Below are 14,844 nucleotides of genomic sequence, written 5' to 3' on the forward strand. Positions count from 1 at the left end.
TCTGGGGATATAAAATTCCTAACATCATGGAAATATGAGTTTTCAAATATTTTCTTGGTAATCTTTATTGACGGTTTTATCAACGAAAAACCAATTTTTTATTCATCTTTTTACTGATCTCATTTTCATAATCAAATTGTGTTCATCATCACCATAAACTTTATAAAATACTTATTTTATTTTCCACGTGTGTTCTTCTTGTTCTTCTTCACCAAGTATTCGTCTTTTTCATTATCACCGCCTTTACATCTTGATGTGAGTTTCATTTTTCGTCGAACTTCAAAAAGAGAACTTCCATATTGTCAAAATGCATAGCATATATAGTTAGAAAGCTTTGTGAGTCTTATTTGCAACACAAGAAACTCTGGGTCATTAGAATAATTTCAAAGAAGTTATGTTTGTTTTTGTATAGGATGTCCCATGGACTGATGGACATACTATTCTGTTTCTTGTTCTATTTTAATGAGAGAACCGGAATCATCGTGATAGAAACACGTCTGTATTATATACTAGGTGTGAAACCCGTATACTATACAGGTTGATTAAAAAAATAATTATATATAAAATTTTGAATATTAAATATTTTTTTTAAAGAAAACGTTAAATATTAAAGTTTAAACATTAAATATTTTTAAAGCTAAAATTTAAAATATATACATACAAAATGAGGAATAAATAAATAATTCAGTTGATACTAATAAAACAAACTACATAAAAATAATTATATTTTGGCAACATAAACATCTTTTAGTTTATCAATAAAAAGCAAAAAATTTTGTTTATTTTTTATATGCAGACCATTTTGTTTAAAATGATTATGAACTTTAAAAGAAAAATGTCAATATTGAATTATATATATCGAAGGAAACATATTAAAATTTAAAAATATAAGAAAACAAATTAATGATACATTAATTACTTTTTATAACCTAAAAATTAGAATCGTTAATTAAGAAAATCAAAAATTACAACAAAATGACAAGTGGAAATTAATTTTTATGAATTAACCACAAAATTACATGTGGCAAAATAAATGAGAATGTGACATGTTGCAAAAATATCTTTATTTATTAGGGAGGATTGTTAGGAAGCTTTGGGGTGTATCTCTAACACAAAAAGAAAAAACATCAAGTCATTAAAAAAAATCCAATAGAAATTATCCCATTTTTTCTATATGTTATCAAATGCATAGATTCTTTTGAAGAAAAAACATCAAGTCATTAAAAAAATTCCAATAGAAATTATCCCATTTTTTCTGTATGTTATCAAATGCATAGATTCATTTGAAGATGAAGAACGTTAAAGATTTTTGGATTTACTTTGTTAGTTTGAAGATGAAGAACATTGAAGAGTTGAAGATGAATATTGAATCAATTTGTTTTTCATAAAATCTCATAACTTTAGATACTAAAAGATGAGAACTTTGTGAGACACGATGACACGTATCTAGCCACACAAATCCGGGTATCAAAAAACTAAAAGAAATGAAAAAAATATTTAGTTATATTTCGATAGCTTTTATTATAATAATAATAATAATAATAATAATAATAATCATAATAATCACCATCTAATATAATATTCTACAAATTCTAACATCTTGTTTGTAAAATAGTATTCATAAAAATATATCATTTGTTACAATATAAGAAATATAATAATTTTATTCATTATATATTTTTATAAGTAATATTCTTCATATATGATGTTACAATATTTAGTATATTAAATATGGATGATCATTTTTATTTATTTTTGATGTAAAAAGCTTCAAAAAACACATAAATAAATATTTTATTCTTTATTATTACTATTTTTTTTTGACATTTCAAATGCATGGCTAGAAATGTATCCCCTAATTTTACAAAATAAACTGCTGCTCCTAAATAAAACATATGTCTTCTAGTGAGACTTGAACTCATGACAATTCATTTGAAAGAATTACTCCTTACCATTAGGCCAAAGGCCATTTAGTGAAACTGAAGTTGATAGTAAGGTAATACGGAATACCTCCCTAATGAGGTCCGTAAGATGAGGTGGCAATGCCTTGTGAAGCTGTGAGCTGCCATGAATATTGCTACGATCCTTGACGACATACTATCTTTTTCTTCCCTCTGTTTTCTTTTTTTCCCTCTCTACCCCGTTAGCACCTTGATCATAAACACCATTTTTTATACCAAATGAGACGCAAGACTTCAATTTAATTGAGTGATGTGGCATACGGAAATGGTGTTTTCTTCCGTTCCTTATCGCCTAACCTTTTGTAAAAAACGTCGATTCAATTGTTAAATTATGTTTTTAATAAAACAAAATCTCTCTCATATAATATAATATGCACACGTGGAAATGACTCATTATTCAATTAGTTTGACTTATATATACAGCCTGTTCTACCCAATACGCATGCACTATTACTAATGACCAAGTTCATCAAAATTGTATGTTTTGTGATATCTACATAACCGTTTAAAATAATAAATCAAACATCAAATAAATGTCAACCCTGTGGAGTTATTATTAGTAAATTACTTAGCCGTTCAAGAAAATTGGTAAATTACTTACATTGAATTTTTTTGGAGAGATTGAGGGTTAAATACACTCGATCTAAAAACTTAAACTCAAACAAATAGCAGCGTGGATGGAATGTTTCTAATTTCTTAAAACTCACCGAAGAAATTATAATAAGTAGTATATAAACAAAATATGAATTGTGAACAATAAATGATGAACATTCAATCGAACATATCAATTATCTTAATCACACATAAGATTTTTTACTGAAAAAGAAAACCATTTACTCACACTAAAAATGGTAAACATGAATGGTCTATGTAAACGCTAAGATTTTTTATGTGTTTTATAATTTGAACCTTGGACCTCACGATATAATTTCACTCCTTAACCACTAACATTTCATTGCAAAAGCCACAATGAAAGATAGATTCTAGTTACCACTAATCTTTCATTGCAAAAGCCACAATGAAAGATAGATTCTAGTTAATTCTCAGTTTAAATGAGCAAAGACTCGCAACCTTCTATAAACAGGTTGTCTATTAATTAAGTAGATTTCTTTTAGAACATCAAAAATGTTAAGAACGCAAGAAGAAAATTTGGATCATCTAAAATTTCATATTATGGCTAAAATCAATACGTCATAAGTAAATTGTGAAAGTAATGTAACTAATTTCTAACTTTTATATGGAAGAGAAGGTATTAAGGGAATTTCGAAATATAAAATCAACCTTTTAAATATGGAATCCTCTCTCTCTCTCTTTATATATATATATATATATATATATATATATATATATATATATATATATATATATATATATATATATAACTAAATTAGGGGTTTCTCCATTTTTTGTATATCACCAATCCATCCAACCGACCACCCTCCTTATCTGTCCACTCTTGCAACAAAAATCTATACACACGACCACCATCATGTAAACAAGAGAAAAGATACTTGTTTCCATTATGCATATTTTGTTTGTAGAAACCATTTGGTTCTCATTCTTGCACACTTTGTTCACGTATTTGGTCACTTTGATCTTATCGTATATTGATATCTTGAAATTGATGATAATAAACAACCAATATATCTAAAGCTCCGACTGATACTCTCTTGTTTATGTATGTCGAATTTGTTTGTAACTCCCCGTTTTTGAACCGAAAAATCACAATAGCTCTAAAATCAATCTGATTCTAACCCTTATTACACTTACTGTTTACCACTTAAACCGATCTCCATCTTCCTTGGTGCTCAAGACCAAGAGAAAACGAGAGTGAAATAGAGGCTTTCTGACTTAGGGTTTTCAAGAGGGGAAGCACTCGTGGAGTTCTATTCATTCCACCTCCGAGGCAGGTATGGGTTCCATTCCCTCCCTAACATTACTCTCAACCTTTCTACGCTACTGTGGTGGCTGGAGCGGCCTCTGGCGACTCTCAAACCACCAAAAAATTGCATTTAGTGGGATTTTTCACTCTAATATGTTTCCATCTGAATTGAACGGGTAATAGACCACGTTATCTGTTTCTAAAGATGTCTCTTCGACTCCTAAGCCCCTTAACACTTAGATTAAGTGTAGACAATTAAATCCAAGAAAAATATCCCCTAAAATTATGCAAACCTTCATATATATTGAGATTTAACGAGATTTTTTTGTTTAGACTGCTTTCAGACATGTGAGCTAAGTTCCGGACCATTAACACTTTTGTTTGTTCTCCCTTACGATGTCTATGATGTGCTAGATCCTTGTAGTAAGCCTTGACTGATTTGGATGGACCTTAGGCCACCAGAAAGTGAGCATACACCACCATGTGTGTAAGAAACCAAAAATTAGAAAGATTTAACTTTAGGTGAATAATTAACCAAAAGGGCGATTTGGTCATTTAGAGGAATTTCATGAATTGAGAAGATATAACTTCATGAAAGGAGTCAAGATAAGTCTACACTACAACAAAAATGACTTACATCCACACTTTTTAAAGCCAAAAAAATGTGACCGTATCCTACGGCCACACTTATTTTTTTTATATATATAAAAAGTATGACTGTATGTCGTGATACCATAGGTGTCTCACGACCACATTAAAATTCATCATTTAAGTGTGACTATAATCTACCTTTTAGTCACATATAACGTGAGATGAGTTGGTGTTAACCATAATTACTTTATGTTTGATGTGGCTATTGTTTACCATTTAGTCACATTTATTTATGTTTAATATCATTTAGTCACATAAACAAAACTTTTAAAGAAAATAATGTGACCATTGGTTGGATATTAGTGATACATAATTGTGAAAAGCATTGCTGAATATTACTTATAGCAACACTTGTTTTCTAAATGATGTGGTCATTTGGTACGATTTAGTGACATTTATTTACGGTAAAACGTGACATATGAAATTATTTAGTCACATGAACAAATCAAATAATAAAAAAATGTGACTATTATTTGCTTTTCGTCATACATAATTGTTAAAACCATCGTTGCGTAGTACATATAGCAACACCTTTTTCTAAATCGTGTGGCTATTAGTTACCCTTTAGTGATATTTATTTACGTTATACTATGACATATGATATAATTTAGCCTCATAAATAAATGAATGTGACCATTAGTTGCCTTTGGCGACACTTAATTGTTAAAACCATCACTGTATAATAGTTATAGAAACACATTGTTTCTAAATGATGTGGCTATTTGTTAACTTTAGTTACATTCTTTTACGTAAAATCATGACGTATGATATCATTTAGCCACATAAAGAAAAAAATGTGACCATTTGTTGCTTTGGCGACACATAATTGTTAAAACCATCACATTTTATCTAATTGGTGTGCGTATTTGTTCCCCTTTAGTCGCATTTAATTTTGTGATTATGGTTCTAATTAACATTCGGTAACATTTATGAATGGACGACGAGAATATTAAAATGTTGCAAACACATATTATAGGAATAAACAAGAATAAAAGAAAATAATTTAATCATTAATCCAAGTTAAATAGTATACACAAATGTTATAATCAAAGTATATCTACCATGTATACAACCGAAATGTGAAATACATGTCATAAAATGAAATGTACATTACTTCTTCGACTTATTAACCTTGCTCCTTGTCTTCAGTGATTCTCCAACTAACTCGTGCTCTGGAGTTTGATTTGGTAAATATGTAGTATCTTTTAACACTTCTTCAATAGACACCTTATAACATTCATCTTTTAGTACATGCAAGTTTGTAAACAAGAAAGATAACTTCTACATTTGTTTTATTAACACCATTGGTCCTTGTTTGCTTTAAACCTTGCACTGTTAAAAGTGAGCTTTTTCCTCTTCCTAGTCTTTTGCATTTTGTTATCTTGAACTGAAGTTACTTGCAGTTGATCTTGTAACAGTAAACAAGCTATTGAAAGACATTATTTGAAATACATATATTAAAACTAGTTGTCATACCAAATAATTGAAATCAAATTCTCTAATGAATCATCATTGGATTCAAGGAAATTTGCCTATTCCCAAAAAATCATCAATTACAAAGTCAATGAAATATTAATCAAGAAATCAAAAGAATAAATCTCCTAGAAAAAAAGGAGTGTGAGCTAGAAGCATGAAGTAATTGAGAAACAACAAAAAATAATTAACGATTCTGTTGTTAACGAATTGAAGAACTGACTACGAAAGATTTATTACCTGAATAGTCTGAAGTATGGATGTTTTTATAACTATCTTTCCCATACCAAACTTGAGTCTATACGAAGCAAGTGAATGTTAATGTAGTAAATAGGGACTGCAGATGCTTCAACTGTTACCTCTCACACCAAAGGATCACCTAAAAAGTGTTGAGTGAAAATTCTACCACATACCTTGAAACCACCTACAACATAATAAGGACAAAATGTAAATTTCAAAAATGAAAATGTCACAAATGTACATTTACTTTAAGTGAAACTTGATTTCAATTCAGGAAGAAAAGAGTGTCTTTATGTGTCTTGAGTGATATAAAAGAAGGCCATTTCAGCGGAGAGAGAGAGAGAGAGATAGAGAGAGAGAAAGCAAATATGTACCTAATTCTAGAAAACAATGATTTATATAAGTATCCTCTCCCAACATATATAGTTAGCAGATTCTATGATAGATTAATAGGTCATATATCACTAAAGTTATCAAGGGTGGAATGGAGAATAAAAACGTTACAAAAACTTGACCACCTGCATGCATGAACAAGAAAAGGTCTCTTGAATGCATAATTGAAATCAATCCTCCATAAATTAGTGGAAACGTTTCCATGTTGTTGGTATCCCAAATTCTCATTACATTTATTCATATTTGTATCAGCTACTAGAGATTACATATTAGGAGTCAAAGTCTACACCACAAAAAAATCATTTCAAAACAATAAATATTGCAATAGTGTTGACATAAATTTATATTTAATACCAACCTGCCACCAAATAGAATAAACAATTCTTGAAAAGATCCAAGACTTAACTTTCTCAAGTGTAGATGTGAAATTTTTGTTTCTTCCCAATCATCAATGAAATCCATAAATATAAATAACAATTTACTTTATCCATACAACTAATATTTTAATAAAAAAAATCAAGATTTTTTAAAAGATACATACATACCTCAAACATAAGACTATACTTTACATCCCTGTTTCTCATCGTTTCTCATCCTAAGATATGATTGTGATTGACAAGCTTCAGGATCTTCACCAGGTAGAAGAAGTAATACGTCATAAGCTTCTTCTTTTGTTTCTTGATGTTTTGGAGAAAGAAATACTTTCATTTGCTCTGGTGTCATTTGTCTTTCTAGACTATATAATTAAACAAAAACCAATCACTAAAATGACCTTGTTAATTCCTTTTTCAACGGTAAAATGAGGGTCTAACCTTCAAAATATAACCATGATTCTGGAATCCAGAGAAAGGATTAAACTTGTTGATTTTATATGTGCAGCTTGTAGATTAGGCTCGATAAAAGCTTTGTACATAGGATATACCTAAGTGAAAGGATAGGTTGAATCAGTTAGGGAGAAAACTCGAAAATATATATATAATTAGTTGATTATAGTGATAATGAAACTGAAAGATACAGTTTCATAGATTTGATGAATGATTTCTTCAGGCTCTTTAACAACACGTTGAATGTCCTTTAAAACCCTCTTGACAAGATCAAAGTGTACTCCAACAGTTACTTTCAACTCTCCAATGGATGCAACAAAGGAATGCTTGATCATGGTTCTCCTAGGCATTTTAACAAACACCTAGAATGAAAAAAAAGGATTAGGTGTATTTATGTATTAAACTTTAGTAATTCTTTTACAAAAACCTATAATAGGAAGGAAAGAAAGAGCATTACCAAGATTTGAGTAGACATTGAATGTCCTTTAAAACCCTCTTGACAAGATCAAAGTGTACTCCAACAGTTACTTTCAACTCTCCAATGGATGCAACAAAGGAATGCTTGATCATGGTTCTCCTAGGCATTTTAACAAACACCTAGAATGAAAAAAAAAGGATTAGGTGTATTTATGTATTAAACTTTAGTAATTCTTTTACAAAAACCTATAATAGGAAGGAAAGGAAGAGCATTACCAAGATTTGAGTAGTTCCCTGGTGATGCTTTGACACTTTTAATTCGGGCAAGATGCAATATCAGGCGAAATGCAATCTTGCTTCTTAAATGGTACCAAATGGTAAATTAACCTGCATCTAAACATAATTAAAGAATTAAATAGTTGCAAAAAATATCATAAATCAAAGACTCAATAAGACAGTACATCAAATTCCAATGAGAAAATGTTAAGAGGCATGAAGAACAACAAAATATCTCACTTTTAACGATATTCAAAGGAAAGATGTGTAAACCAAATGAAATACCTACAACTCAAATCTTTTTTCTATAATCTCGGTTATGGAAGCAAAGGAGGTGGAGCAACATAGAGAAAACAAAGAGGGTGGTTGGTGGGTATTGATGCGACCAAGGCCCGTCCAATTAGTTTTAATGCCTATGGTGAGATACCAAAATAATACCCTTTTAGTTGTAATAAACGATTGTCCAAAAAATATATAAATTTTAAGGGCATCATTAACACAACATTAATCTGGTTTTTAACACAAAAATTGTTGTAAAAATGATGGATTTTCCTTCATCTTATTAATCTTTAATCACATTCCTCTCTATGTTAAATAAAAATCAACCCGTAAAATAAAACATATAACCAATCAAAACCCAATTTGAGTGTTAAACAATCCAAATTAAAATCAATCAAATGAACAAATCACTACCACCATCGACCATCTTCATGCCAAGAATATTAATCCACCTTTCTATTCCTGATGAGTCATCAAGTGCGCTAGCTTTTTTTCTGGAAAATGTTAAAATTTTTGTATTTTTATTTCTTTTAATTAAGAAAAAACAAGACTTCATGGCTCCACACCTTCCATTAATTAACAAACACAAAGTATTCATGGGCAAGTATGTATGGTAATTAGAAGATAACATTCTCAAAGTTGGAAATAAAACCAATGTATATTCAACTAGAAAGAAACTATATCTCAAACAAATTCTTCATGGTCTCGATTTTTTTGTAAGTTTTGGTTGCAAAACTATGAGTTTACACATGTCACTTTGTTTGCAATAAAATGTTCAAATACCATGTAAGCTGATGTGGGTTGATTCCGACCACGAGATTCTTAAGCATTTCACAATCTCCCTCTATAAATGAAAAATGAAATCTATTGGTCATCTGGAAAAACTCAAAGTTGCATCGTGAAAGAAGGGAGAATCACTGCAATATCAGAAAAGCTTCAAAAAATTTAATCTACTGAAATAAAAAATTAGAAGAATCAGAAATTAAGAAAAGAATAAGAATTTAATTCTATCGAGATAAAAAAATCCAAGTATCAAAAATCAAGCAACTCAGTTCTCAAAAATAAATCAGATATGTAGTTTAGGGTTTAAGCGACTCACGTCTCCAATGGAAATAAGAAAACAGAAATCAACTACCATTGTTATCTTCGTGTAATGTTGATATACTACTCTTGTCTCCTTGTTTTCTCCAGTTCTCCCCGACTCTCGAAACCCTGCTAGGCGTGCGACGGACTTGCCAAGTTAAGGGGGGTGTTTGGCTTGTCTTTTGAGAGCCCAAAAGTTCTTTTTGAAAAAGATAAAATGCAAAAGATGTTTGGTAAAAACATTCTAAAAGCAACTTTTGGATTTTTGATATAAGGAAAACTGACTTTTTGGAAAAGTCAGGAAATCCTAACTTTTTGTAACTTTTGCCAAAAGGACTTTTGTCTCCTAAAAAGATAAGCCAAACACCCCCTAAATAAAAGGCAGTGAAACATTAGAGAGAGAGAGAGACAGCGGGAGGGCGAGAGACAACGATGGTGTAGTGGTTCTAGGGTTTTTACACAACTAATACTATTGGTGGCCAACGATGGTGTTACAATGTGAGTGGTATGTTATTGGTGGCGGTGGTGGCCGAGAGAGAAGACGAACAATGGTGGTTGGTTTCTAGGCGTTATGTTAGAGTGACTGGAGAAAAATCGGGGATCGTATGAGGTCAAGAAATTTTGGTGTAAATTAAAATATTTTAGATTGGTGGGTAGGAAAACCGAAATCCATAAAAAATTACCTATCTTAATTTTGTAAAATTTTGATATTTATTTTTTAATAAATATTTTTGTTAAATATATCATTTTTTTATAATATTTATTATTATTTTTATTATCTTAAAGTTAATATTTTTTTAATGTAATAATAATTGTGAAACCTATATATTTATTATTATTTATAAATTTTTAATTATAATATAAATATATTTACTTTGCTACTCGTGACTTGAGTACGAAAAGAAAGTCCATTTATCGGGTGTGAGGTAGGTGTAGATGTGGACTTCCGAGAATATATGTATATGTATAGGTGTGTGGGGGTATGGGTGTAGATATAAGGGTTAGGGTGGTGGCGGCTGGCAGTACGATATATGTAGGGTGTGGTTAGGGGTAAACATGTGGGTGTAGGTTTGAGGGTAGGATTCAGGTGCGTGTAGGGTAGGTATGTATATATGTGGGTGGTGTAGGTTATATGGGGTAAGGGTTGTCAATTGTATGCATGTAGGTGTATATGTTAAGAGATGTGAGTGTGGGTGGGTGGATGGTTTGGTGAGTGGGTATGGGTCTGGGGTATCGAGGTGTAGTTAAGGTAAAGATGGCATGGGGTAGGCGTCAGTGTGGTGTTATTGCTTAGGGCATAAGCCCTAATACTTAACTCATATTTCATAACCATAAGCCATTAGGCCTAAGCCTTAAGCTAACCATAAGTCATACGTCATAATCCATAAGTTCTAAACCCTGACACCTAATCCATTAACTTATGCCATATGTCACAAGTCATAAGTTATAAACCATAAGCCATAATTTTAAAACTAAGATGTCTATTAATATTTATAAATTTTGAATGACAATATAAATATTTTTATTTTTCTATTCATGGCTTGAGTGATGAAAAAAATATAGTTATGGGGGATGAGATAAGTATTAGTGTGCGCTTGTAGGAATAAACAGATAGGTATGGGTGGGGGTATTTGTGTAGGTATAATGGTGGGGGTGGGGTGTATGGTAAGTGTTTTTATATATGGGTGTTGTAGGTTATATGGGGTGAGGTTTGGTAGGCATGGGAGTGTGGGTGTGGATGTGGGGCGATATGGGTGTAGGTGGGTGGTATAGTTGGGTGGATAGGTGGGTGGGTGGGCGTGGGTGTGGTGGAGATAGAGTGGATGATGGCCTTATGCCCAAAACCATACACCATAAACTATAACCCTTAAGCCTTATGCCTTAAGCCATAAGCCATAAGTCATAAGTCATAACCTTTAATTCACAAGTCATAAGACCCAATACATACACCATAAGACTTGAGGAAAATGGTTTATGGTTTATGGTTATGACTTATGACATAGGGGAATGGCTTATGGGATATGACTAAGGGTTTATAGCTTACAATTTATAACTTATGGCTTAGGGCTTGGAGCTTATGGCTTATGTGTTATGGATTATAGGTTATGACTTATGGCTTAAGGCTTAGGGATTAAAGCCTTAAACCCTAAGACTTATGGTTTGTAGCTTATGTCGTATGCCTAGGGATAAGATATAAGCTATATGCCTTAAGTCATGCGCTATAAGACATAAGCAATAAGCCTAAAACCTTAAGCCGTTAGTAATAAGCCATAAGTCATAAGCCATAAACCATAACCCAAAAGCCCAAAGCCCTATGCAATGATTCATATTCCATAATCTACAATCCTCATGCTCTAAACCATAAGCTAAAAGCAATGAGCCCTAAGACATAAGCCATAAGCCTTAAGCACTAAGCCCTAAGCCATACATCATAAGCCATAAAGCCTATTTAATTTCACCAAGTTGATCATTTTTCACCCCTAGTCTACCCCTTTTCTATGTGGCGTTACTCTGCCACATAGTCGAACCTGTATAACACACAAGTTTTATATAGAATTATCAACACAACTATAAAGTGGTCCCCACCCACCTACCAAAACTCAACCGAACCCCACCCTTACACCACTGTCACAATAAGATATCTTTTCTCAATAAGATATCTTTTCTGACTACCTTTCCTATCATCTTATGCAATCACATAGAACAAATCCACAAAGCACACACTTCGATGGTATAACAGTGCAACCATAGGGTGATCATTGCAGTAGACCATCCAATTCGATACACAACTCAGCTGATACAATATGTACATGACACATGTTTTTCATTTACTGATTTAATAAATTTATGTTTTGTATATATTCGTGTAAATACATATAAGAAACATATAATTTTCATGTGGCATACGTCTCGAATACAACACGAATAAAAATGTATAAGCACGAAATATTCTAGTGGCATACATATTTTTTGCCTCTAATACTATGTTTTTAATGGAACACAAATTTTTTTTTATAATTGTAACTGTACTTTTTCTTTTATAAAACCTTAAGAGACAACCGGGTCTAATGCCCCCCTTAAATCCTAATTTTTTATTTTGTGCTCAAGAACCCTAAATTTTTATTCACACTTACTTCCAAAATTTCATTCCTGCTTTGTGCAATTTACATTCCGCCCAATTTACAACCCTAGTTTGATGAATAGTCTAAACCTACAATGTAGATTGTTGCTTATTAGTCCCTCTCTCCGTCGTGCACCATAATTTTGCCTTATGTTGCTCTCCATTTGCGTTTTATAAAACTATTACCTAGTAGTCCACCTATTCATGATTGTAAACCTACATCATCCCCTATGCCACCACCCGGCCACCGCCTCCGCCAGCGCGACTATCTCCGCCGACAGCGACCCCCCAGTCTACATACGTATCCCATCAACAAATGAAATCGAATACCCCTTCTTGTTCCATATCAAAATTAGATCGACACCCACCCTCTACCAAGCCACCGATGATCATCAAGGATTGTATATTTCTTTATTTTCGTAAAGTATATGTTGCCTTTAGTTAATTTTTCGTTTCATAATCTTGTTGTTATAAGCTCCCGATTAAGAATCTGTCAAATTCTTTCTTTGATTATTTGTAAGTTCTAATTTCTCGTTCATTTTTTATGTTAGTAATTTTATTTTTAGTTAGATGCCTTCACAATTGTAATTTCGTCTAGATTAGCATGTGTAATAAATTAGTTTTGCAAGTTCAATTAAGAGCCCTAAGAACTTTTGATAGATAAAGGGGTAGAATAGAGTAAAATAAATGATATTATGACTATAATATAAATGGTTAAATTACTAGAATATTGTCAAAGTTAAGGTTTCATTACCATTTTTCGCAACTGGTTATGGTGATGCTATGAACCTAACAATATATCTCTCTTTTGAATTTTGATAACTTACTTGTATGATATGAGTTAATTTAGATGTAGATATATATGGCTTCTATTTTAACTAATTATTCTTGTGTGTAATTTCATATCCAAAACTATTTTCACTTTTACCATGCCATCATGTACTTCTGTTTCAACTGTGTTTCAGTATCCCATGGAATGTGAAACAAGAAGCTATGATTGATAGGTACTGCATTTCAGATTCTATCTTTGTCAGAGTTCTGACAGTTTATGAAGGTTCATCCACTTTATTATCTTGTTTCTCAATTTTATTTTTGTAGATTTGACGGGCATCCTATTCATTATTTCATAAGAGATCCTACTTCTAGATGAGTCTGTATCATTGAGAATACATAGATATAAGATGATTCCTAAAGGTTTGCGATCCGTGTTGCAGGTTTTCTGATGTAGAGATGGTGAGGTAGTATAGGAATGTTGTTTGTGTGGGTGGTGTTCGGTGGTCCAGGAAAGAGTGAAGGAGGGTAATGTTGGGTTTGGATGCTTTTCCTACCAAACAACTTAAATTAGCATAAATTAAAAAGTATAATATGATGCATGTTTTGGTATTTAAACTGCAATATACATGAAAAATAGCAAGTGAATTATCAACATGTTTTTTCTCTCTACAATGCAATTTGTTTGGATCGAAGAAAAATGTGCTAATAGCACAACACTTAGACTTATTAAACATGACAGAATATATTTTACTATTGAGAATATTGTTATTGAGAATATTGTTAGAACATAAGGTAAATTTCATATAAAGTAATGATATTGTGTTTTTCGTTTTTTATCTTAATGGTCATTTTATTATTTCATACTTTATTATTTCTTAGACATATTTTTAAATATAAAGTTTTGGTTGTAAAAGAAATATGCCCTTAAAAATAAAATTAGTTTTTTACATTACCAATTATATAGTGACATAGAAAACATGCCACTAAAACTTAAAAGTGCTTTAGTGACACTTTTTGGTTTTCGGCGACACTTTTTCTATGTCACTAAATCTCATTTTATTTGTATTGTATAATTCAGGCCGAGCATTATTTACATTTTCAAATGTAAATTACCCGATTAGTCCGACCCGAAAACTATACCCGATCAAAAATCTTAAGGCACAAGTTTTTCTTTTATTAAAATATGTTTTATTTTTAGACGCACGTAGAGATTTATACTATCACCATAAATATTTATACTCATACATTTTATTCTTTTATCATAACAACTACTCATTATTAAGTGGCTAAATGATACATAAGGATACAAAAATGATTTAATAATACGCCTCAATAATATAATTCCAGTCACTTGATTTATTATATTTAATACGTGGTTAAACAATACATATGGACACATGACAATTAATAAAAATGTCACTATAAAATACTTACAATCACATCTTTTATTCTTTTATTTTGATAAATATT

The 14,844-nt window shown here is 31.3% G+C and overlaps 1 long non-coding RNA gene across 1 annotated transcript; it reads left to right on the forward strand.

Moving 5' to 3' along the window:
* Window positions 1-12,571: 12,571 nt before the first annotated feature.
* On the forward strand, window positions 12,572-13,973 carry LOC145109653 (uncharacterized). Its single transcript, XR_013709120.1, has 2 exons — window positions 12,572-13,654; window positions 13,815-13,973. It is a non-coding gene; the product is annotated as an uncharacterized LOC145109653 (long non-coding RNA).
* The last annotated feature ends 871 nt before the right edge of the window (window positions 13,974-14,844 follow it).

This window comes from Lactuca virosa, chromosome 4, assembly GCF_052849685.1.
Source record: "Lactuca virosa cultivar CGN04683 chromosome 4, Lactuca_virosa_CGN04683_v6, whole genome shotgun sequence".
NCBI classification, from domain to species: domain Eukaryota; kingdom Viridiplantae; phylum Streptophyta; class Magnoliopsida; order Asterales; family Asteraceae; genus Lactuca; species Lactuca virosa.